Source organism: Eulemur rufifrons, chromosome 21 (assembly GCF_041146395.1).
Source record: "Eulemur rufifrons isolate Redbay chromosome 21, OSU_ERuf_1, whole genome shotgun sequence".
NCBI lineage: Eukaryota > Metazoa > Chordata > Mammalia > Primates > Lemuridae > Eulemur > Eulemur rufifrons.
This window is the reverse complement of record NC_091003.1, coordinates 1,515,571-1,541,931: the sequence shown is the minus strand read 5'-3', so window position 1 is coordinate 1,541,931 and position 26,361 is coordinate 1,515,571. Positions and strand designations below refer to the sequence as shown.

At 51.7% G+C, this 26,361-nt stretch overlaps 1 protein-coding gene across 9 annotated transcripts in view; it reads right to left on the bottom strand.

The window, feature by feature from the left end:
- RIMBP2 (RIMS binding protein 2) overlaps positions 1-26,361 on the bottom strand; it is a 166,578-nt gene that overhangs the window by 56,967 nt on the left and 83,250 nt on the right. For 4 of the 9 annotated variants that reach the window (XM_069497378.1, XM_069497380.1, XM_069497375.1 and 1 more), the window contains exons 1-2: positions 8,318-8,417; positions 1,990-2,112 (exon numbers count right to left, since the gene is read on the bottom strand). The gene's annotated coding sequence lies outside the window, so the exon portion shown is untranslated. Of the gene's footprint in view, positions 1-1,989; positions 2,114-8,317; positions 8,418-26,361 lie in introns of those variants that run through there. The other 5 variants (XM_069497374.1, XM_069497377.1, XM_069497379.1 and 2 more) reach the window with 3 other exon arrangements.

Genomic DNA, 26,361 nt, shown 5'->3' with positions numbered 1-26,361 from the left:
GCCCCTGGTGGTGAGGCTCAAAGCCAAGGTCAGACGGGAAGGGCAGCCACGCAGGCCAGGCGGGACAGACAGGAATCTCACACCTCCGGAGTTATCCATCCCACCTCCCCTGCCACCCACAGTGTGTGTCTGGTCAGCTCCCTGAGGTACTCCAGGCTGGGGCCGCTGAATAATGACCCGGGGATAAGTTATGGCACCTGGCAAGAGGGACGTTGCAGGTGTGGCTGAGGTAAGGGCCTTCAGATGGGAGAGGATCCCGGACCCCCAGCTGGGCCCGATGTCATCACCAGGAGCAGAGAAGACGCTACGCAGCTGGCCCTGATGGGGAGCGTGGGCCCCGAACAGACTCCCCCAAAGCCTTAGGAGAGAGCCCCAGCCCGGCCACGCCGTGGTCTCAGCCCCGTAAGACTCGTTTTGCCCTGTGGCCTCCAGCACCGTAAGAGAGCACATCCGTGTTGTGTTAAGCCACTAAGGCCCCGTGGGGTGACTTGTCACGGCAGCAACAGGAGCAAGTGAACAGGGTTTCTGACCCTCATTGCTGCTGCCACGTGGGGCCCGATAGCTCTCTGCTGTAGGGGCTTTCCAGCACCCCGGCCTCCCCTTCCCCCGCCATAGCAATCAACAACGTCCCCAGACATTGCCAAACGTCCCCCCACTGAGAGCCCCTGGTCCGGACTGTCCCTCCTGCCACTTTCATCCCACAGACTTTCAATCAGGCTCCTTAGATCCAGGCACTCATGGCCCATCCGCCACCAAACCCACCAGACACCAAACACCCGTCCCGACCGCTAGAGGCAGAGGGTTGAGTAAATCATGTTTTGTGCACTCAGAAAACTCAGCCAGTAGGCGAGGCGGTTGCTTAAATAATTCCGCGGTAGCACCTCCTCTCTTTAGGGTTACGCCCTAAACTTAGAGCAAGCCGGGAGAAGCCGTACGGTCAGCGCTCGCCTCAGCTATCCCCCCGCCCCGTGAGTGCCACGCCATGCCACACCACGCCACGCTGACCACGGCTCCGCTCCTCCCCCGAGAACCACACGACCGGCTGGGCTCACGTTCAAGGTCGGCAGTGAGAAGAACAGGGCATCTTTATTTTTTAATTGAGATGTAATTTGGGTGCCATAAACGTCACCATGCTAAAGTGTAAATTCAGTGGTTTGGGGAGAGTCACAAAATCCTGCAAGCGTCATTGCTACCTAACACCAGAAAGAAACCTCAGACCCATTAGGGTTCTCGGCCCCGCCCATCACTGGCCACCACTCAGCTGTGGACCCGAAACCGTTCCCAAACGAGCTACAGCTGCAACTAAAATCGCTTCCTGACTTAGAGAGCATCAGCGAGTGTAGCCCAATCCCGTCTCTGCACTTGTGAAACGCAACGATCCAAGTAACGTGTGTCCTGGGCAGCAGGACTGGCGATGATTGTTTTCTTTTTCTTTGTTTTTTTTTAATTCCCACTGTGAGAATTCAAAACAATTTTAACACTCAAAAGAAAAAAAAAAAACAGGCTAAAGAATTCATTCAGCTTAACTCAGTGACTCGGGTAGCAAATCGACCCCCCCCCCATTGAACACTGAAGGAGATCCCGGCTCATCAGAAATGCATGAGGAGTATCCAGCCACCTGCACCCCAATAAAGCACTTTTCTGATTGAGCCATTCTCTTTGGAACAAAGGTCATCAACCAGCTGAGGAACAGCTTAAAATTCACAGAGTTGGCAACACCGACGTGGCCACCTCTGCTCTTAACGCCAGGCAGCTCCATTCCCATTCCCAGCGGTGCCTGGGCCCGGCCGCTCAGCTGTGTTTAACATCCTAAGAAATGGAAATGCGTAATTGGTTCTACGGGACTGCTTCCAGAAACACTCGAATTTTGTTATTTATCGCTTTTTATGCTGCAGAAAGGGTAAAAACCACCCCCGCGGCCCCGAGTCTTCATGACGGCTCCAGAAGGAGCCCCCGCTGCCTCCCGCTGCGGGACCGAGGCCGTCCTACCTTCAGGACCTGCTCTAGGTTCTCCAGCTTGGCTCGGGGCTGGCGCTTCTCCCTCACGGCCAAATCGCGTTCGCTGGTGACCGCGGTGAGCGGGTGGCTGGGCCGGGCATGCTCTGCCTTCACCTGCAGGTGGGAGGGAGGGCGACAGGGTCACGACACGCCTGGGAAGCAGAGCCATCGCCTCCTCTCCGGGACGCAGACCGTCCACCTCCCTCTGCGGAGACCTCCCCGCAGGTGCTCTCGTGCTGCGGGGCCACACCTGACTGAGGGCTGGCCAATCAGCACACGACCTCCCTCTCCATCCCACCCACCTCCACCGCAGCCTCAGCCATTGGCTCAGGGGCCAATCAGTGCAATCGCCAATCAGTGCCCTCGGTATGTGATTGGTTGGGGAGGTCACGTCACCCCGTGGCCTCCTTGGAGAATGACACGTTAGACTTGCGGAGGAGCCGGGAAGACCCTCTCTTTTGCCCACTGAACTTGGAAAGGTAAGGACAAAAGGCTGGAGCCGCCATGCCACTTGCATCATGAGGACAGAACCAATGAGATGGACACGCAGCCAGGAGATGCAGCCGGAAAAGCAGGATGCTGAGGGCATTTTTAAGCACCTAGATCAAGCTGTGCCTGAAACCGATTGTCTTTTCCTTTCTAGATACTTGGGGCCAATAGATGCTCTTTGTTTACTTACACCAGTTTGAATTGTTGCCTGTCCCTTGTAACTGTTAGAGTCCTGACAGACACAAAGTGTTACCCAAATTATCTGGGCACACTCATTCTTCTGCAGAAAACTTTCCCCCTTGGCTTAAAAGTGGGTAAGAATGGCAGCAGAACTCCACGTGGATGAGGGTGGATTCCCCAGTAAACTCAGAAACCATGTGGGTTCCGTTCTCGGGACACAGGCCCGGGGGAGGCACCGTGTCTCCTGTCTCTCCCGCGGCTTTTGTGAAACAGGTGAGGGCGTGCAGTGACGGGAGAGGTTACCATGGTTCCCGCCCTACTGTTCGGGAAGCAACGCATGTGAACCCAACAACAGACGTGCAACTTCTTCCCCTCCCCCACTGTTACGACATGAATTATGGCTTTGATAACAGACTGTCATAAAGGCATGTTTTGCAGCCACAGAAAACCTTTCTGCTTCTAATCCTTTATGTCCCGAGTGTCAGTTTAACCTGACGGCTTCTGTGGCACCGACACAAAGGCAGGCACCCACCTGGCATGCCTAAGTGGGAGCAGAGTCGCGGGAAAGCTGTTATTAAGAGGTCAGAGCGAGGTCTGATTCGAAGGAGCATTTGAATGCCATTTGCTGCAACGTGATGCGTCAGGCAATGAACTTGGAAGAACACCCCAGTGCTCCCAGTGGCAATGTCACGACCTATTTTAATTAGACAGTCTTCATTTCTGAACCTCGGTATCGGGGTGCAGTCTTGCTGCGAGCCTTCGCTTCTCACGTTCTAGCTATTCAAGAAAGTTAGACTTGGGGGTAATGTTTGAATGTCCCTAATCCAGTCTCTCCCTGCTTGAAACCTGTGGTTTCCATGGAAATGAAGATAAAATCCAAACTCCTCAGTGGTCTACAAGGCCCTGCAGGGTCTGGTCCCGTGCACCTGCTCCCTTCTTGCCACCATTCACCATGCTGGGGACACTCCGGCCCCTTCCTGTCCCTTAGACAAGCCAAGCTCATTCCTACCCCAGGGCCTTTGCACCTGCTAATTCCATCACCTGGCACATCCCACCCAGCCACCCATCACCTCTCTCCTTCCTGCTTTGCCACGCTTTCTTTTCCATGGGCATTTGTCACTGTCCTGTGCAGGTGTTTACATTCTCCTCCTCAGTGGCTTTTCTGGGGTGTCTCTCCTGCAGAGACCCAGACTGAGACCCTGTGTGGTTCTCCAGCGACACTCGGGCAGAAATCTCTGGGGGCTGAAGCCCCTTCCTGAATACAAAGAGTCCTAAGAGAGGCTTGGGCTCTTCCTCTTCCAGCCGCAGTGGGAGATACTTACAGATGAAACACCACCAACATGGTGTCACAGAAGCCACCATCCACACACAACAGAGGTGGACAGGCACCTGGGCCCTGTTCCTTTTCTAAGCAGCTGCCTCTGCCCCAGGCATCCGCCGCTGAACTCCTTGAGCTCAGGTCTCTGTTGCACGCAGTGGAAGGGATCCCAGCTGAGACACCCAGAGAGAGTAGCCCTCTCTAACTTGTAGCAGCTGACCCTGCCTGGGTAGACGATGCCTCGAAGTTAAAAACACTCTAAAACCACTCTAAATATTGGCTCAGACGGGCCACCTGAATGCTGGCATCTCAGGGGCCGATAGCCCAGAACAGGGCCCGGCGCAGTCTCTTCTCTGCCCCGTTGGCCGTTGCAGCCCGGCACATGCCAGGGGCCTGGTGCACAGGCCGTGGGCTGCCAGGCGCCCTGGTGCCGCGGCTGCGCACACGCCAGGGCTGCCCGGCCCCTGCTGCGGCCACATGTCTGGCTCAAAGTCGGTCCTTTTCATGCCCAGAGAACCCTCCCTTTAGCCAGGCCCACATCCCTGTCACTCCGCACTTGCACTAGAACATTCTCCCAGGAACTGAGCCAGGTTGTTCTCCTACTAAAGGAATAACATAAAAGACTTAAAGAGATTTTCAAAAAGGCATCCAACCAAAAACCCAAAACTTCCCAGACGTGCAAAGTCGGGAGCCCAGACAATTCCCCCTTTGTTCTGATTAAAAGGAAAGCAAAGAACAATTCCCTCCTATAAGATTCTTTTTTGGTGACTAAGGCAAAACAAATAATGAAATTCAGCTGCAACCCTGGGCTGAGCACTCACCTTTCAGCCAAAAACAGCCTCAAAACCCCAAATGTCTATGTGTATCATCCTTATAAACTTTCATCATTTTCTCACTCAAAAATCAAGAAAAGGGGGAAATTGTCACAGGTTGCATGATCATGATTCATACGTGTGTTTTGTAGTTTCCGGCCAACCTTGGATTTCTGGCCAGCAGGTAAGAGGAGTTCATAGGTCGTAGGTTCACAGGTCATGGACTTAACAACCTACTCAGCACCCGGCCTCAGAACGGCAGACGCTCACAGGTTCCAGTGCTTCCCCGAGACCCGCCTGCGCAGGGACACGCTGGTGACCCGGGACACAGATGCAGCCACTGCACTCACTTCTGTTGCAAAACGCAGATTTCTGTGGCAGCCACAGCGGCACCAGGTAGAAGAGAAGCTGAAAACATTTGGCGGCAGCTGCTCAGTGTGACAAGAACCTTGAGCCTCGGATCTGCTGCAGGAACAGCCGCCCAGCCGGGGGGGCGGGAGCTGAACAGGCCCCTTCTACCCCAAGGCAATAAGAAATTAGAATTTTTTTTTTTTTTAATCAGTAAAACATCTGGGTTTGAACCCGTTCTCTGCTCCGTCTCCTGGGTCCTCAGCTCACCCGTCTCCTGCCACAAGGCTGCCTGCCTGGGGACTTCGGTCTGATACCAGACATCCCCGGTACCACACTTGGCACCTAAGAAGCCATCTTTCCCTCGATGCTGACGGTGCAGTCTCCTGGCATTCGTCATTAAGAGCTCCGATGATTAATTTCACTCTCTTAATCAGATGCAAATCCAGGAATCAAACGGGGGAAGTGGTAATCACCAAATGTCTTCCCAGGAACCCGGAGGGTCCCCCGTGTCACGGCAGGTACCTGCTGACGAGCCCCCCACGTGGGTCTGGTGGTGCCTTGGATCTGTCACCAGCCCCAGCTAACCCCGCCCTTCAGTCCCCCAGCTGCCCTGGGACACAAAGGCAGATGCTGGCCCAAAGGGCAGTGTCGGGGCTCTGGCGCGGCGGCCCATGAGCTCTGGAGGAAAACCGAGCCCGCAAGGCAGGGGAGCAGCGGGCAGATCTGGGCGCCCCCACCCCCAGCCCTGCTAAAGCAGCACTGCTATTCCCATCTGCGCCTGGTGAGTCACTGGCTCCCTCGGACACCCCTGCAGAGCAGAGGGGAGGCTCCTCCTCTGAGCCCCACAGCCTTGTTTCCAGGGCCTGGCTGAAAAGGCAGCAGGGGAAGGAATTTCAAACCTCAAGTGACAAAATACCGCTGGGTTGCGTGTGACTCCTACGGCAGCAGGGACGTCAAGCAGCAACGCCAGACGGCCAGGAAAGGGGACCGAGCAGTCATGAGGGCTGGGAGCCGCGAGCCCACCGCCTCTGCAGGCCAGTGGCCCACGCCTGCAGGGCCCCGCTGTCCCGTCCTCACCTCTCCGGGTGAGCAAGTCACTGCGCCCGACTATGCACTGGAACCTCAGCGTGAGTGAGCTTATCTGAGCCTCCCCGAGAGCAGGTTCCAAAGCCACAAAGCGGGGCTGGCGGGAGTGCGGGGGAAGGGCCCCGACCCGAGAGTCGGGATGCATTAAAAACACACTGTTTTTTTAAAAAAAATTGTGGCAAGATACACATAACATAAAATGTACCATCGTGACCATTTTTGAGTGTACAGCTCAGGGGCGCCAAGTGTTGTCACCTTGTTCTGCAGCCGTCCCCACCATCCACCTCCGGAACTCCTCACCTTCCCAACCCGAAACTGTGGCCCCACTGAACGCTGACCCCCATCCCCTCCCCCAGCCCCTGGCACCCCCATTCCACTCTCTGTCCCCATGAACCTGACAACGCTAGGGACCTCGCAAGTGGAACCCTACGGTATCGGTCCTTTTGTGACTGGCGTCTTCACTTGGCATAACGTCCCCAGTTTCATCCATGTGGGGCACGTGTCAGAGTCTCCTTCCTTTTCAAGGCTGAACGACACTCAGCTGCGTGGACGGACCACACTGTGTCTACCCATCTCCGTCTGTGGACGCTGGGGCTGCTTCCGCCTCCCGGCTGCTGTGAGTGTGTGACATGGAGATGTGTCTATGTATGTATCTGAGTTCCCATAATGTAATATAAAAATTGTTGGTTTCTTGATTTGACACCTATTTTTCTGTCTTCCTGTTTTGCCATTTTTTCTAAAAAATGGTGTGGTTTGTTTTTTTGTTTTTTTTTGTTTTCGGACAATGACAAGTGTTGACAAGGATATTAAATTGTATCTCTTCGAAACCCTGCTTTCTCGTGGGGAGACAGACACACGCGTGTGAGAGGCCCCGTGAGGGACTGAGGCAGCGGCAAGAGGCTCAGAGACAGGAGAATGGCCAAGGCCACAGAGAGAAAAGGAGGGTGGAGGACGGGGCAGGGGCGTTAGGGGGGACAGCCAGGACGGTCTCACCGGCAGGTGACGTTTGACCTGAGACGGGAAAGGCGAGAAGCTTCCGTTTGTTTGGAGATGAGGGATTAGAATGTTCTAAGCAGAGAAAACCGTCAAGTGCTGGGACGAGCTTGGGGTCCGAGGGACAAGAGGAAGTCGGAATGGCCGGCGCGGGGAGTCCCAGGGGGACAGGCAGGTAGCCAGGTCAGGCGGGATGGCAGCTGCTGGGAGGAGCTTCGGTTTTATTTATGGAAGGTGCTAGAAGCATCACAAGATCCTCCCAGCTGCTGCAGGGACGATGACCACAGGAGGACAGGGAAGCAGAGAGGCCAGTCAGGAAGCAGCCGTGGGTCTGGACAAGGGAACAGCAGTGGGGGAGAGGAGCGGGCCGGGGCACGGCCGGTGCTGGTGTGGCCGTGGGCTGGGTCTGTCCCCCAGTTTTCTGGCTTAGAAACTTAATCCCCAGCGTGGCCGTAGTGACAGGCAGGGCCTCTAAGAGGTGATTGGATCACCATGGCTCTGCCCTCGGGATCAGTGGGTTAATGGGTTATCGCAGGAGGGGACCCGGTGGCTTCACGGGAGGAGGCAGAGTGGCCTGAGCTGGCATGTGAGCTCACACAGCCCCTCACCATGTGACGCCCTGCGCCACCTCGGGACCCTGCAGAGTCCCCACCGGCAAGACCCTCACCAGATGTGGCCCCTCGACCTGGGACTGCTCGGCCTCCAGAACCGTAAGAAATAAATTCTTTCTCTTTATAAATGACTCAGTTTCGGGTACTCTGTTAGAAGCCACAGAAAACACAGCAAGGCGAGGAATTAGATTAGGGTGAGGAGGGGGCAGCGTCCGGGAGCCCCAGTGTCTCGGCTTGAGCCATCGGGCAGCGGCCGGGCCGTTCGCTGGGACAGTGGGCACCGGCAGGTCCTCCGTGGCCTTGTGGCAGGACACAGTGCCAAACCGACTTCTAAGTGGAGCCGACAGCAGACCAGGGATAACTGGGAAAGATTTAACAGACCGGGTCGAGGGGCGCAGGCTGCCCTGACCTTGGGGGGAATTCAGCGACTCCCTCCCCGCCCCAGCCCCCCAGACCATCTGCTCGCACTGGGTCAGTACCTGGTCATGCCGCCGGGGCCCTGCGGGAAGGCCTGCATGGTGAGGTCTCAGGCGATGCTCTCCCGGGGCGACATCCTTCGGCTGGTTTTCCTAGGACAAAAGGAGAGGGCGTGTGAGCCGATGCCAGCGTTTGCAGGCCTGGCGGGCACAGAGCTCTGGGTTGGAAATTGGACCCAGGGTGGGCGCTGGTTCTGCAACCCACAGTGGTGCGTGAGCTGAGCCGGGAGAGCGTCTCCCCCTGGACGTGTTCAGCTTCATATTTCGGTCACTGTTCCCTTCGTTTCGGCCACAATCATGAGCTCTGCCACCGCTTGGCACCTGCCGCCGTGAAGGAACCTACGAGACACTGACCCGCAGTGGTTTGTTCTGGGAAACAGCGACTCCCCAGTCCACAAGAAGTACATGACAGTGGAGTGACCGATCCCTCTCTGTCCTCAGAGACGTTCCCAATAGCACGTCCTCACTGTTGTCTCTCGCGAGTAAAGCAGTGTGACGTGGCCCCCGCCGGCTCCTTGAGAAAACAGTGGACCTTCCGGCATGTCCCAAATGTGGGACTCTCTGGAGGTCTTACAGGGGTGAAGGCACTGATCAAAACACTTGGCTACTGACCGTGGAGGCCTTGCATGCCCCGAGGTAAACTGAGGCAGCAGTATCTCAGAGAATTTGAGAACAGGAGACACTTGGGAGTCAGATCATGGGTTCTGAGGCCAAATTGCTCAGCACAGACTGGAGCTGTCCCGTATGAGATTTTAGACGAGCTGCCTGGTGTCCCCACACTGTCTACAATGTACGGACGTGAGAGGGCCCGTCCCACCAGACGTCGTGAGGATTCAGGGACATGGTGCTCGGGGAGCACTAAGCACACTGGCCGCAGCGTCTAGTCTCAGGGGGCCCTTCCCCACGGAGGGCGCCGCCGCCACTGCCTGCATCTTCCACGTTCCGCCCGCAGCCACCTGGCTCGCGCCACCCGCCTCTCCTTGCACCTCACTCAGAAAGCCTGAGTTGCAAGAAAGGAGCGTCGGGAAGAGAAGCCGGGCTGGTCTTTCATGCAATTCTCTGATGGTTGCAGAAAAGCTCACATCCGTTTATTTCACTTACATTCCAACTCAGCCACTCAAGGCCGGTTGCTTAACGTGAAGAAATCAGTCTTCCCAAGGAAAAAGCTCAGGACCTAAATCCAGCCCAGGAAACACCACCGCACGGCATCACCGTGCGATGGGAGCGGAGCGTCACCATCTCTCCCCAGCGCGGTTTCCCAGACCGGCCCAAGCGAGAACGGGCACTTTGGGCACCGCTGACCGTACTGGGCTCCCCCCGGCCCTCGGGGAGCTGCTGAAAAGCAACCTCGTCCCCAAACTAACAGTCCCCACCCCATGCTTCCAGAATCACAAATTAACTCACAGGGTGCCAACGCCCTCCACACAGGGATGTTGAAAGACACCCACTCGCTGACAGAGACACCAGGCAAGCGCCCAAAGAAAAGAGCACAGGTACCAGGTGGAGCCCGCTCGGACCCTGTGACTCGTTCACCAGATTAGCACACGCGTCCCCCTCTGCGCAAGCCCGGCGCGCAGCCTGGCGGGGGCGGCAGCGGGGGTGGTTTCACCCTGGGTTCTGCAGCTGAAGCGGACCTTGGTCCCCGCCATTCCCCGCAGTGACAGGGTGCGGGTGCTGCTCTGGCACACCTGCATTTGCAGGACTTGGGGGGAAATTCAGAACACGCCCACTGCTCGCCCTTCTGAGTCTATGAAATGCTGAAAAGCAACTCACCCTGCCAGGCCTCCTAACTGACAGCGGGCAGGGCCAGAGCTGTCCTCCCAGAGAAGCGGCCGCTGCCCCCGTTAGATCAAGCCTTTCTGAATTCATCAGCACCGCCAAGGAGATGCTGCCAAGCAACATAGAGATCACGCTGTGTGTCATCTGCGTGCTCCAGACCAGAGGGCCCCCAAAAGACGTGAGCTTGCAGTCGCAACGCGACACCATGAGTCTCCCGACAGCCAGTGCAGGTGGCACCAGCTTTGACAACTCCCAGCATGAGGAGGAGGAGGAGGAGCGGGGTGGGGGGGGGGTGGGGGGAGGACCGAGTGGATTTAATACAATCTGACACGACTGTCTGAGTAACAAGGTTCTCCGCAGCCTGGGGTGAGGCGGCCTCAGGTCACACGTGTGCACACACGTGCCATGCTACAGGAGTGTGCATGCCCCCACCGGTCCCCATGTTGGGGGCTTTGACACTGCCGGGTGCTGACCGCATCTGAGCGCCCGTAATTGAGTCTGAGGACACACGCCCACGGCCCAGCCACGGGAGCGCGTGACTCACCCGCTGCCAGGACCGTGAGGAGGAGGAACTTTCTGAGCACTGGCTGCAAGGAGCCACCCTCAGGCTCTGTCTTCCTGACCCGGAGTAACAACCGGGAAGTGAGAAACGCCAGCCTGTGTGTGTCTTTGTGAGTCTTTGGTAACGTCACAGATTTCTCTTCCAGGGAAGGACGCGTAGGCATTGCAGCGGGAATGGCTAAGGCACGAGTCTCAGGCCCGACTGCCCACGGGGGACAGGCAGCAACACGCACGGGCAGATGCTGGAATGTTCTAGAAGGACAGGGAGCATGGCAAATGGCAGGACCCGGGCCCCATGCAGAGGTCGGCTGAGGACAGGAACCCAGTGCTGTTCTGCATCTTTAGGAGCCGAGACTCTGGGTTTCCATCTCAAACATCCGTGTTTTCATGTGTTGGCTACGAATTCAAATAAAAACACCCACCAGGTACTCCCTCCCCGAATACACACGTCTAGGGGTTCAATTTGGCCTCAAAACAGGGCACGTTGGAAAAGAAGTTGGACTGGTTTCTAGAGTCCAGGTATGGTGGGGAAAGGCGGGGGCACAGGAAGCCGCGAGAGCCCCTGGGTGCCGGGAGAGGAAGAGGGAGGTGTGGACGGCCATGGGTGGCATCGTGTCCCCCAGAACGCGTACGCGGAAGCCCTAGTCCCCAGCGTGACTGTGTGTGCAGACGGGGCCCTTGGGACGTCACCAAGGTTAAATGAGGTCAAACGGTGGGGTCCTAATCTGATAGGGTCAGTGGCCTGATAAGGAGGGGACGACCTGTCACTGTCCCTGTCCCTGTCCCTCTCCCACCCCTCCCCCTCCCCCTGCCCCTCCCCTCAGGTGAGGACGCAGTGGGAAGACAGCCACCTACAGGCCACCTACAAGCCAGAAATAAGCCCTCACTAGGAACGGAACCGGGAATGGCTTTAGTCGTAGATCCCTTGCGAGACAGGCCCCCGTAAGAATCAGAACACGCCGCTTGTTGCCCCTAACAGTCTGCAACCCGAGGGGAAGGGCCTTCCCCGCTCTCGGGCCATGGGTGACCCCGTGGAGGCTGGGTCGGCTCCCCACGTGCTGACCTGCACGTTCTGGGGCTGGATTTGAGGACGGCGAGGACTGCGTACCCCTGAAATCTCCCTCACAGGGCAGCCTTAGAAAGCGCCAGTTCAGATGTTTCAGCGTGTCCATACAACACCACATGCAGAACCGAAGGCCGACACTTGCGTGTGGGTTCGTGCTGCTGCCTCTGTGGCCTGAAGCAACCCACACCGACGGCCTGAGATGACGGAAAGGTCACCAAGGCCAGCAGAGATGGTGCTTTTGTGCAAAACAAAAGCCGATCGACCTCACACCTGCTCAAGAATCGAAGATTTTGCAAGAGTTTGAAAGAGATTGGTGGCTGGAACGCCGGGTCAACTTTCAGCCAACCGTAACATGGCACTAACGTTACTTGCAAAAGGAAATTCGATTTGAGTAAAATAATATCATCTGACACGTTAAATTACAGTGAGTTTGCATCTTGAACTTTATCGGCCTCTTGTATTTGTTTCTAATCTGTGGATTTGTTTTGGTCTTATGGTTTAGAAAAGGTATAAAAATGTTATAACGAGTTTTATGCCTGGACACATGTAATTCCATTATGAACTATAAATATACAATCATATTATGCTCAAATATAGGCTACGTAGTTATAATATGCAAGCCTGGCATGATAATATTATATAAGAATGATGTCATTATCATCAATTATAATAACGGATAATAAAAATAATTGAAGTCAACACTGCAGTGTGCTGGGTGATGGTTTTTCTTTCTGAGAAGGCTTTGTAGGTGGTCCTCGCCTTCAGGCACGGGAGGGGCAGCGGTGGAGCAAGTGGAAGAAGAAAGGGGAGGAAATGCAGAGTGTGGGGAGCTTGGGACAGAGCCCAAGCGAGGGGACGGTAGGACAGAACTGGTGGGGCTGGTGCTGTCCGTGGTCCTGAAGGTCACTGCAGGGGGCGGGCAGGAGGGCCCCTCCCCCAAGGTCAAGGCACAGGACAGTTGCTGAGTCCTCCCATGGTGAGAAGGAACCACTGAGCTCAGAGCCCGGTCCTAATACTGACCAAGCACGATTTGGGGAAATTATTTAACCCTTCTAAGGAGTCTTGACAACTTAATTGAGACAATCCGTATAAACATACTTAGCAAATGGCAATGGGTTATCCCAAAGTGAAATGTCACTGTGCAGACAGAGGAACTTCTCCCTAAACAACCGTGTCTAGTTTCTATAATGGGGGGGGCGGGGCTGGGGAACAATCCCAAACCTCTCGGTCCCCTTCTATGTCCAGAAACCTGCTCCAACCTGCCTGATACACACTGTTCCCATCCTGCTCTACGTCCCGGCACCCATGCAATTGCAGAGAAGCAACGGTGCTGTTTCAAAACTATTTTCCCAACCCAGGTTAGAGACAAGCTCACGTGGAAAAATATAACACGTGAAGCGGATTCTAATGCAAGCTCATGACATTTACATTCGCATTTTAAATGAGACTTCTCTCCATAGTTGTATTTCAACAGCTTACATACACCCACAGTGCATATTCTGATTTACTGGTGGAAAACAAGCATGGTCAAAGTTATATTTGGTTCACACTGGTCAGCGTCATCGGAATACAGGTGGCCCCCAAGGCAGCCCCTTCTTTACCAAGAGCAGTGGGGTCGAACTTAGGAGGGAACCATTATGACGCCACATAGCTGAGGAGGAAGAAAGTCGGAGCTTCGTACATTGTTAGTAGAGAAGTACAACGGTGCAGCCACCGTGGAAAACAGTCGAGTGGTGCATTTAAAAAGTTAGACAGAATTACCATACAACGCAGTAACCCCACCCCTAGGTATACACCCAAAAGCACCGAAAACAAACGTTCAAATACTTGTACACCAATGCTCATGTCAGCATTATTCATAATATCCAAAATGTGGAAACAACCCAAATGCCCATCACCTGACGAATGAATAAGCAAATGTGTGGTATATCCATAAAATGGAATATCATTTAGCCTATAAATGGAATGACACCCTGGACAACGGGACCCCTAAGTGCCGCCAACCACCACGTCTGATCCCGTGGCAGTCGGCAGCTCTCTGCTCCAGCGCCACGGGGAAAGCTGGCCGAGGGCGCCATGGAAACCTGTCATGCTCCTCTCCAATATGGCGCCTGCCAAAGGGACTTTCAAGGGAAATTTTTTCCATATGTGATTTTGGCATAACCTGCTGACTTTAGAACTGAATCCCTGCATAAAACTCGACTCTATCACACGCTTGCTCAACATACACAATGCATAGTCATTTACAAAGTATTTACATACTCCCCTCACCCCCCAAAAAGGATTCAAGGAGGCCTGCAATAAAAATATTTGTGCAGTAAGATAGCTAAGAATCATGATTTAAAGAAAGAAGAAGGGAACGAATATATAGAAAAACGAATACCAGGGAATCACATAAAAAGGATTTTTACCCATCGACTGGCAGAATGTTTACGCGCTGAGCTTGCCAGCTGCTAATGCAAAAAGGGAAACTTATCAATTATGACTTTGTTAATGTAAAGGACGAGCCTCCTAGGATTCTTCCACAAATAACAAAGCCATGAAAAATATTTAAGTGCCTTTTTAAAACAGCATTTGCTTTTCCCAGAGTTGATTTATGGGCATTGCTGCAATATGGTGCTACTCCCCAAGGAGCTTCCGGCTTCTCTCGCTCCCCTTCCAGCCTCGGGGCTCTTCCCCACCACGTTTCAGACTCTACATGAGCAGCTGAGAAGGGGGTTCTGCACACTGGCCCCACCCGACAGCTGCAGGCTGTAAACTTTGACAAATTTCGCAGCTGTCCTGTTGCCCAGCCCCTCACTCAGGCTTCTCTCCCCAAGGACTGATCACTTTGCCTGGTTACTGGATGGATTTGCCTTATGCACAGGGTGACTCAGGGACCCCCAGGTGCCGGAAAACGTGTCCTTAGTTAGGCCCAAAGCTATCTTCTGCTCAGCACGTGGTATGTCTAGGGCCATGGACATCCGATAAAATTCCTTTCCACGTGGATGTTTTCAGATATTTTTAAGTTAACTTTTAAAATCGAAGTAAAACATACATACACAAGAACGCACAAATCATAGCTGTGCGGCTGCATTGATTTTTACAGAGTGCCCACTCACGTATCCATGAGCTGGGTCGAGAAACAGAACATTCTGGTAGCCCCCAAACCTCTCTCCTGCCTCCTGCAAGTCAAGATTCTCCCCAAAGGTTACCGCTATTCTGATTTACAGCACCATCATTTTGCCTGTTTGTCAGCTCTGTGTAAGAGAGATTTAAAAATATCCTTTTAATGTCTGAATATTTTTCTCAACATTGGTCTAGGATGCTTCCATGTGTGTGACGCAGCAGCCTGTTCTACTTCATTGCTGCGTATTATTCTCTCGTATGAATATTCTGAAATTTATCTATTTATGTCCGACTTTCACTGAACATTGGGATTGCTTTCAGTTTGTGGCAACACAGTGAGACAGTATCGCTCTAAAAATAAGGAAACTTAGCCACGCGTGGTGGTGTCACCCATAGTCCCAGCTACTCGGGAGGCTGAGGCGGGAGGATCACCTGAGCTGAGGGGTTCGAGGCTGCAGTGAGCTACAATGACGCCCCTGCACTCCAGCCTGGGCAACAGAGTGAGATCTCATCTCAAAAAACTAAATAGATAAATGATGTTGCAAAGCACATTTTTGAACACATCTCCTCATAGACATGCGTGTGTTTCTGATGAGTACTTATCTAGGGATGGCACTGTTGGGTCATATGACGTGCACACGTTTAGCTTTTGCCAAACAGCTTTGAAAAGTGGAAAGTGTGCAGATCCGCAGAGATTCATATCCTCGCCGGCTCTGGAACCATCGCTCCTTTCCTGCGGAAGCCACTCCGGTGGGACATGAGGGTACCTTCAGGTAGAGGAAGACAGCAAAGTTCACCCACGTCATAGACTCTGTCTTCTAGAACCTTCAGAGATTCCAGCAGGTTTCCATCATGTGACAGATTTCAAACCCAGACGCCTGTCGGAGTTACAGCCACAGAGAGCAGGCGGGGTCAAGATCACGGACAGTGGTTAGGACGGGGCAAAGAGTAGAGTGTCTGTCCGTCTCAGGGACGGCTGTTACTCAGCCCCTGCTGCCCGCTGCCCACAGGGACCCCGGGCTGCCATCACCAGATCTTTCATTTACCAGGAATCAATATCTGTATGCGCAAGTCCCCCTTTGAAGACGTTGGCAACTGAAGAAAACCTGTCTGAAATCCGCGTGGGCCTCACCGGCCAGCAGCTCAGCAGTCCGTGCCCAAACACAGGACAACCTGAACCGGGGGATGTTCTATGCCACATCTGGCCAGCATTGTTCTAAAGCATCAAGGTCACAACAAACAAGGAGTGACTGGGAAACTGCCACGACTCCGAGTGGACCACGAGGGCAGGGTGACTAAATGCAACACAGGATCTTGGACGAGAGCCGAGGGCAGGACAATGAGGCCACAGGGTGATTCATACCCCAGCTCTGCCCAGACACAGCACCCACCGCAGCCGTGGATTTGCAAATGCCGGGATTGGTTCAGTGGAACATGTTCCAGGCACACACACGAGGCCACAATTTATCTTACTGGTGTCGCCCCAGAAGTTTTGCCTTCTGCCTCCATAGCTGACATTCGTAGGACTGACACGTGTTTTCCTTGAATCCTGTTTTGCCATTGGCAGCGTAGGATGGGGTCGGGAAGAAGGTAGTTCCATCACACCAAAGGATGAGGTCAAAGGTCATTTGGTGAGGGACCCTGGCGGTCTCCCGGCTCACCCGCCTGCTGGCTGCATTGCTGTCGGACATTATTTAACCCAAGTCTCCCTTTCCTCTCCTGTAGAAACGAGCATCGTGACCTACATCCTCACGGGGTCACCGAAAGATTCAAATAGCCAGCCTGTGTGGACGATCCTGGTCCACGTCGGAAGGAAAATGAACGTAAGTTTCTGTCCACCCCCCTCAGAATTCTCCGCCCAGGCTGTACACATGGTGCATCTCAAATTGCAAAGGAAACTCCTATCTGATCATAAATTCACCAGCCCCAGAGAACAGAGCAGCACTTGCCGGTTGCTTCCTGCAGGAGGAAACGAGACTGCCTGTGTGCCTCGCACGGAGAGGCATCGGAGGGGCCGTGTCAGGGCTCAGAGCAAAGCCCAGACCACCTGTCACGCTGCGCCTGTCACCCCGGCCGGGCTCAAGGCGAAGGGACGGCAAATTGCAAGCAGACGTGCTCTTGCTCCGCCCCTCTCCACGCAGAACTTTGCCGTTTCCGTTTTTACGCGCGAGGGTCACTAGTGAGGGTCACTAGACTCCCAGAGCTGACAAAAGCGAAACACACATCTGCAGACCCCCTCGATGGGGAAACACAAACGGACCTCGTGGGCTCCCCCAGTGTCGTGGGAGGAAGGTTACTCAGAATGTCGCCACGCGACTGGATTTGGCCCCCGGGGGTGTCTTATGTGGCCCCAAGGGACCTAAATAGTTGTCAACATTTAAAAATAGGAAATCTAATATAAAGATGAGGATTTACACTTTCTGGGGAAACATCAGAAAATCAGATAATCCTGGCCCACATTCCCATCGGGTCCCAATAAACTGTAAATATCAAAGTGTTTGTCTTTGGTCCCGACTGTCCTGACTCAGAAACTGCAGCTCAGAGAGGTGAGATGACTTCATCCAGGTCACACCCCAAATGCGTCCAGTGCGGTCCCCCTCCCACGCCTGTCCCACCCTGCCCACGCGCACGGCCGGCCCTGCACGCACACGGACCCGTGCGGCCGGGAGAAGCGGCCCTCGTGCCGGAGTGTGCACACTTCAGCTCTTGAACATCTGAGCTATAATAAGTGTGTTTTCTAAAATGGCCAAATGGATTTTATAGCATTTGCATCAATAGAGTGAGTCATGCGCGTGGCGGATCCGCTGAGAGCCCGGGCGGCGGGGAACCAAAGAGAGTCTGTGTCCAGACCGACTCCACGCACTCTCCCTGCGGGGCTCCGATGTCGCGGGCGGGGACGAACGTGGCTTCTCGTCCCCATTCTCCTTTCTCCAGGTTGCCAGGCCACCGCGTGGGGACGCATCTCTGCACATTTCTAGCACCCCGGGAGACGGTAGGGAGCGGGGCGGGGCGAGTCCGAGCGGGAAAAGCCGCAGGATGCACCGTGGCTCTGCGCTCCGGGGCGGTCTTCCACGGTTTCGGGACCACACTGCAGGAAACTGCGGCCCGCAAGCCAAATTTATGTAGCATTTTCATATTACTTGTTTCTTTCCTTATTTCCTACGTACATATATTTATATATAAGTGTCAGTGAGTGTAAATATAAAACATATATATTAAATTTATATAATATATACAATTATACATGTAAAAACAGTGTCCGTGAATGCCATGTAGGGCAATAAAGACGGAAACAAATGCAGAGAATTCTAGAAAGCGTGGTTAGGGAAGGGGTCTCTGAGAAGGTGGCACCTGAGCAAAGAGCTGACGAGAGGCCGTGAGCGTGGTGGACACCTCGTGGGTGCACGTTCCAGGCAGAGGGGGCAGAAGGCACAAAGATGCTGAGAGGGAGCGGGGAACGCAGAGGGCAGGCGATGGTGGGAATTTGGGTTTTGCTCAAGAGTTGGTGGGAAAGGATGAAGGCCTGAGAGCAAGGCGGCGGCCTCGGGGAGAGAACATGGGAGAAGGCGTGGGCTGGGGAGGATGAGGGAGGTGCCAGGGGGACCTGAGGGGAGGCTGGCGCAGCCACAGGGACAAGGAGGCCATGGAGTTCAGGGATCGTGCAAGGGGACATGAGCAGTGGTCAGCTCCTGGGTACATTCCGGAGATGCTGCCCAGGGGACCCGAGGACGGGCCACACGTGTGGGTGAGAGGAAGGAAGGAGCTCAGAGGTCCTGTCTGAGAAACGCTGTGCTGTGGGCCGCACGTTTGCAGGTGGGGCGGGAGAGGCTTGGAGGCGAACCCAGAGGGTGAACACTCCTGGTGGCTGGAAACAGTGTCAGCTGGTCACCATAGGACAACTGTGGAGCACTGACAGCCTGCTGGATCCACAGCAGGGGGGCTGGAGAGCTTCGCCATTCAGAGTCGCAGAATTAAAACCAAAAGATGAAAACGAGCACAGCACACCATACGCCCATGGAATCTTTCTCTGTGGGCAGACACAGCTCACAGTGCGAACTCGCCTCACTCACTCTCATCTTCCTGTCGCGTTTCCGCTGCCCTGACACTCTGAGGTCAGAGTGACCTTCGCCTTCTGAGTTTTCCAGGTCCAGGGGAGCACGCACTGCCTGGACACCACAGAGCTGCTCCCCTGGCGTCTGCCAGTCACGGCTCTCCCGCCAGGCTGAAGCCGGGCACGTGGAGAGCTTCCTCCTCTTTCACCAAAATAAATGAAGACAACTTGTGGATGATACCGGGTAAAGACCATTAAATGATTCATTATTTGACTGCAAATGCTGAAAACACAGCTGTACTCACTGGGGCTAAGAAAGTGACTTCCTTCCTCTCATTGAATATAGACGCTCACTCATCAGCTCATTTTAAAATGTGATCTCAATGCCACGCCGATGATGAAAGCCTTCTGGGTCCATGGTTTCTTTGCCAAGGGCAGTTGGAAATATTTTCTTTGAAGTGTTTTTTAATGTAGGCATTAGCTGGCCATGGAGTTGAACCAGGAGCTGACATTTCTGTCACACCTCCAAGGTGCCAAACCATGCCTTAGACACTGTCTATGTATTTCTGTGTTTGTTCACTCATCTAACAAATGTTTGTTGAATTCTTACTATGTGCACCAGCTCGTAAGATGCCTTTGTGCAAACTAGACACAGGCTCCCTTCTGGGCAGATGCAGCCTGGCACCTGCGGGGCTGAGTGTGGGCCAGGAGGCTTTCAGCACAGCCACCCTCCGAGGCCCTCAGTGCAGGCTCGTCTCAGCACCGGGGCAACAGCAGGAGACACAGACGGCAGAAACCCTACTATCATAGACTGCATATCCTGGTTAGGAAGACAGAAGAAAAAAACATACGTCAGATGACAACATCCTATGAAGAAGACAAAGCAAAATAAGTGCAAAGAGAGGAGGGGAAAGGATGCTAGCTAGGGAAGATTTGGGCAGAGACCTGAATGACGTGCACAAAGCCACGTGCATGTGCTCTCCCAAGGAAGACTGAGGGACTGGTACGTATGTGCAAAGGCCCTGGGGAAAGCAAGGTTCAGGGTTTTGGAGAAGCAGCAGGGAGTGACTGCAGTGTTAGTCGGGAAGATGACAGTAGGAGAAGCAAGATCAGGTGGAGAGCAGGGGACACCACTGCTCAGCGCTGAGACCTCGGTACCCAGCTGCAAGCAAATGCTACCCCGAGTAAGTCACAGGGCTGCCCAACTGCCAATGATGTTGCATGACATCTTTGTACCTTTGGATATCAGCGACTTCTTCCTTAGGATGATCCAGGACCTCTCTCTCTGATATGATACACTTGCTGGGACTCAGATCTTGTGGTTATTCCTAATAAGTTCCTTGGGAATCCAGAGTAATTCCCAAGCATTTCCCTGTCTTCCTTCCCCCTCCTGAAGCAGGTTACCCCAACTGGTGAGAGGACCCCCATGTGGGCGCATTTTCCATGAGACGTCGCACCACGTCTGAGATACGCTTGCTAAACGTCAACACCATCAGTTCCCAACCTTCTTAGAATCGGACCTGGATTTTTTTCAGAGTGGGTATCTGCTTAATCCCTTGCTTTTGAAAACACGCATAATCCTGTTGCAGAAAAATAAAACAGCAAATCACACTTGAGAAAAGAGGGTGGCAGATGAGAGTTCCTGAACCTCGCAGTTTCAAAGACTTATTAGAGGAATAATCCTGTTCTTACCAAAAAGGATTCACTCCGCGTGACAATAACATTCTAACATCCACATGCAGGCAGCCGCCCAAGATACAGGTGTCGGTCCCCTCCCTGGGCTCCAGAACGCTCTGCGCCTTCACTGCCGCTGCCCAGCCTCAGAGACCAGAAACCTCATCCGGAGACCCCAGGTGCCCAGTGGATTTGTTGACACTGGCAGACGGGAAAAGTCGCCCTTCTGTTCTAAGCAGGAGGAAAACTGATTTATAAGGATGCTTCAAAAAATAGAAAATCACGATGTGTGTTGTTGTCATTTCTTGTTAATCCATTAAGACAACATTCCTGCAGATCTGGGGAGTCGGCTGTCGGACCCTGATCCGTCTCAAACCCGTGGGGGTGTCTGACCTGGGGGATGCATGATTCCTCTACGTACCCAGCAAAGTTGGAGCCGTCTGCCCTGCGGTCTCTCGGGGTGAACCCAGCGTGGATGAGCTGCTGGTTCCCGACTGTCTCCTGACCCCACCTTCACGCATCAAGACTGTGCTATCCGTGAGGTCGTGCGGCGGCTAAACGGCCTTCCAGAAAGATGACCCAACTTGCTCCTCCACGAACACGTTATGAGAAGCACGTGTCCTCACGCCCTTGCCAACATCGGCATTGACATCCTTTACACTGTCGATTTTCTAGGTGAAAAACATTATCTTGCTATCTTAATTCATTTCTAGCCCTCACATTTTCTCAGACAAGTACTGGCCACATGCCCCAAAATGTGGCCATCATCTTCTCACGTTCTGGAAAAAAACCACATCTTAAAAAATGTAAGTTACTTGTTTGGAAAAAGGAAACAGAGTTTCCATCCAAGCTCAGTCAATATTCTAACCTGTACCTGCCACGGTGCTGCAGAACGGAGCCAGGGCAGGGAACGGGGGGGCAGGAGGACCAGCGGGCTGGGACCACAAGCTCGGGGATCAAAGCTGCTCCCCAAAGACAGGCGTGTGGGATGGGGACTGCAAAACAGGAAGATGCCTCATGAGAAATCAGCCCATGGTGAGTGAGGAGGGTCCCCTCCTTTCTGAGAGGGGGGCATCTCCCCTCCCAGGTCCCTACGGGAACACAAGGAGATACCACAATGATGGCACGTGCACCTGGCCGCATCTGTCTCAGGATGCTAAGATACATGGGGGCAGAGACGGGGGAGAGAGAGAGAGAATGCAAACTCTAACATAGCACATCACGTTCTAGCTCCTGAGTGTAAATTTGTCTCAGGAACATACTTTGGGGGAAGCGTCTCTGGCAGGACAGGATTCAAGCCTTTTTTGCATCCTTTGAACAAAATAACATCACAATCCCAATGAATGCAACATAGTCTCCAGATAGTTTCAGCTAAGCCATTCCCTGTATTTGCCAATCCTTGTCACTAAAAAAGGAAACTCGATTTATCAAAAAATGCTTTGTGTCCCAACACAGAGGAGAAATGGAAGACTTACGTTATTTTGTAGTTCATTTAATTTTAAAGGTTTTTTTGGCCCATCTTTTGATTGTCAGCATGTCAGTTTGCCCATCAATAAAATAAATTTTTAAGTAAAAAGAAACAAAAACCCACATTCACTTACATTTGATGATTTAATTATTGCTAAACTTATCTTGGGACTAAATTATATCTATTTAGCATTGTTTATCAACTGTTTCATTTGAAAATTAAAAAAAAAAAAAAAAAAGACTACAAGGTCCTCAAAGGCAGAACGTTCTCCTAACGGCTCCCTGGTGCTCAGCACGTGGTGAGCGCAGTAGGCGCCGAGGACATCGGAACCGGACACGCGTCTCTGCCGTCCCTTGCGGGAGCCGCTACCAACCTGCAGCTACTGAGCACCTGGAACGTGGCTCACCTTAACGGATACGTGCCTAAGTGTAAAGGAAACACCACATCAATGCCAATAATTTTATTTCCCCTCCTAATTAAATAACCCTAGGAAACTTGTAAAAAAAAAAAATATGGACACAAGGCATTGTATTCAATGTGATCTCCATTTGGGGAGGACAGGCCAATTCAAACGTGTAACCCTAGGCTGGTGGATATTTCATTCATTTTCTGCAAAGCTGAACCAACTTCAAGCATCCTCAAATCCAAATAAAAGTGCCCTCTAATATATGAACTAAGCTGGCATCTGGTGCCCGTCCTGGGGAAAAATGTGGCCATGCTTCCTAAATAAATGTGAGAACTTTGACTTGTTTATCTATGGCTACTATGAAGAGAGAAAACAGTACACACTGTTGACGTAACTCAGTGCTCTGGACCAAAGGAAGAGAAAGGGTGCGTGTGTTTATCCTGGGGAGGGGGGATGTCTGCTGTCAGTTGCAGCTTTTATACGTTGCCCACGTATGTTCCATTGCTCTCTCAGACTCCAGGGACTTCCAGCTCACCCTCCTGAAAATACTTCAAAGACAGGCATAAAGAAAAAGAGATGCTGTTCAGAATGCCTTCTTCTACAAAAATAAAAACAGATCAGGAACATTTTTTATTTGAATAATGGTAAAAAATGACCACACAGCAAAGATGAAGGTAGGCTGAAATGTCTTAATTGTTTCTTAATTTCTTAATTGTTTTTTCTTGTCGTATTGCTTTGGTGAGGGCTGCTAGTCCAGTGGTAAATGGCAGGAGTGACGGCATGCCCAGTGTCTAGTTGTCTGTGTGCAATTTACAGCAGTCTGCATTCTTGGCAAGAGAAAATGTACAACTGCAGTGAGGGAGGGTAGGGACCCGAGAAAACTGAGCTGGGACTCAATGTGGGTGCCACCAGTGCTGAAAAGCCCTAGAGAAAGCTTCAAGCAAGATTTCCATTTGGAGGTAATTCTTTTCCACAAAAGGACCTTCCAGTTATCCTACAGAATTCGATTCCTACACTAAATCCCCAAAACACCAAGTGGCCTGGTAGTTTCACTTCATGTTAGTGGCAAATTATGAATTATGAGCTTGAAAGAAGAGGTTTCAGTTGATAAGCTGCATCCAGTAGTTTTAGATCCCACATAAACTACATGAATCATTAAACTGATATTAAAGTAGTTTCCAAGGCATCCGGTTAAACTGCATGTCATGGGTTGCTCGTGTCTATAATTGTTTCAACATCCATAAGACGTCCTCACTGCTGTGATGTCAAGTCATGGCAGTGACATGAAATCAATGACACAGCTTCTAATAAGTGCAAAAATATCAGCTGCTTCATGTGCTTTAGTGGAGAACTCATGAAGTTCTGGAACAATCTTGGTTTTTAGACGTAGGGGGCGGGGGCGGTGTTTACAGGCTCAGTCGAAAGAAGCCAAATTTCTGATAACCACATAAGCAGAACTACCTCTGACACAAATTATCTCTTCTTTCCAAAAGTAACTTGGAAAGTAAATAAATTCACAAAAGAAAATTAGCTCAATATATTTTCCAAGACGATTATACAAACTGCAGTAGGTTAGGACAAGATTTTGTCTAACATAACAAGAAATGATAATGATAATAAAGATAATGGCTAAAGCAATAAGGAGAGTATTCTTTTCCCAGAGAGTGCTCCACTAAAACATGACATCTTAAAGGCTGCTGGCGAGCAGATAAGGAAATGAGCATCGTCATTCCTGACACGAGAAATTTGCGTTGCAGGGAAGATCACGTTTCCATAGCAAATCCACTTGTTGGCTCTGCCAGTTTAATATGAAAATTCGTAGACAAAGCAGTGATAAGAAGGGATCATGTTAGTTTTTTGTCCAGTGTTCACCGAAACTGATTAGGAAGGGAGCTTGTGTGCGCTGTCCAAGGTGCTGATCGCGAGATAGCCAGGGCTGTTCCATTTTCCAGCAATAGTTGTCTCAGAGTAAATGGTATAGACCTTTTTTTTTTTCTTTATTTCAAAATATTAATGGGGGCCGGGCGCGGTGGCTCATGCCTGTAATCCTAGCACTCTGGGAGGCTGAGGCGGGAGTACTGCTCAAGGTCAGGAGTTCGAGACCAGCCTGAGCAAGAGCGAGACCCCGTCTCTACTAAAAAATAGAAAGAAATGATTTGGACAGCTAAAAATATATATAGAAAAAATGAGTCGGGCATGGTAGTGTGTGCCTGTAGTCCCAGCTAGCTGGGAGGCTGAGGCAGGAGGATCGCTTGAGCCTAGGAGTTTGAGGTTGCTGTAAGCTGGGCTGAGGCCATGGCACTCTAGCCCGGGCAACAGAGCGAGACTCTATCTCAAAATATATATATATATATGTATATATATATATTAATGGGGTACAAATATTTTTGTTACATGGATATCTTGTATAAGGCTTAAGTCATGGCTTTCAGAGTGTGCTCATCACCAGAATGGTGTTCATTGTACCCGACAGGTAGATTTTTATCCCTCACCCCCTCTTATCCTCCCCCCTTCTAGGTTTCCAATGATGTTTATAACCCTTTGTGCCCATGTGTGCCTGTCTTTTAGCTCCCAATTATTAGAGAGTACATGTGGTGACTGGTTTTCCATGCCTGAGATACTTTACTTAAGATAATGGTCTCTAGTTTCCTCCAAGTTGCTGCAAAAGACATCATTTCATTCCTTTTGTGGCTGAGTGGTACTCCATGGTGTGTGTATATACCACATTTTCTTAATCCACTCATGGATCGATGGGCACTTGGGTTGATTCCACATCTTTGCAATTGTGAATTGTGCTAAGATGAACATTTAAGTGTAGGAATCTTTTTGATAAAATGACTTATTTTCCTCTGGGTAGGTACCCAGCAGTGGGATTGTTGGATTGAATGGAAGGTCTACTTTCAGTTCTTTGAGGAATCTCCACACTGTTTTCCACAGAGGTTGTACTAATTTGCAGTCCCACCAACAGTGGTAAGCATTCCCTTCTCTGTGCATCCATGCCAGCATCTACTGTTTTTTTTTTACTTTTTAATAATGGCCATTCTGATTCAGGGAAAACACAGAGAAAAATAAAGGGCCACATATGATTGGCTACTCCACACCAAGGAATCATTTGATAAAATCTGACTAATACTAATTTATAATAATTAGCACTTACTGAATGCCTCTCTGTGCCTGCTGCTGCATGGAACTCTTTACACTTTCTCTTTAACATTTATCATAACCCTATCAGGCAGGCATTTTATAATTACAATATTATTTCAGTCTTAATATATAGCATTTGAATGTTAGGGATTAAATAACTTGACCAAGGTCATAGAGCCACCGAGTGATAATTCTTCTAAGACTTGAACTAAAACCTCTCTCCCCCAACTCTGCATAAGGACGGGGAAGGTGTCAGGAAACTATAGTTAAATTCACTGGGCCAGTGGTGGGATCTAGGAATATTGAGACGGTTTGGGAATTAAGGACTCCAGATTTATGGGGTCACGGTAAAAAATTGTAAGGATGAAAGAAATTAATATTCATTCATCTGTCCAGTGAACATTTATTAGGGGCCAACTGTCTTCCAAGTTTGAGGTTTAATGGGTGACTGTCAACCCCTTGATCTGGGGGAGCCCTGCGTTATCAGTAAATGCAGATTTAGAAAGAGAAAGTACATGTGATGGCAATGAATGGGGACTCTGGGAGCAGACACAGCAACCCTGACTTCAGCTCCCTGCTCCACCTCTGCTAACTGTGATCAGTCACAGCTGCTGTGAGCTTTAGTGTCCTCGACTCTTACCCACCTCATGGGGCTTTTCTGTGCCTAAATGACATAATTCAGATTACATGCTTGCTATTAATAAAATGCCTGACACGTAGTAAGTGCCAAGAAAAACACTAGATGTTATGAGCATTCCGTCTGTCATTCAAGTATCTTTCATGACTCTCC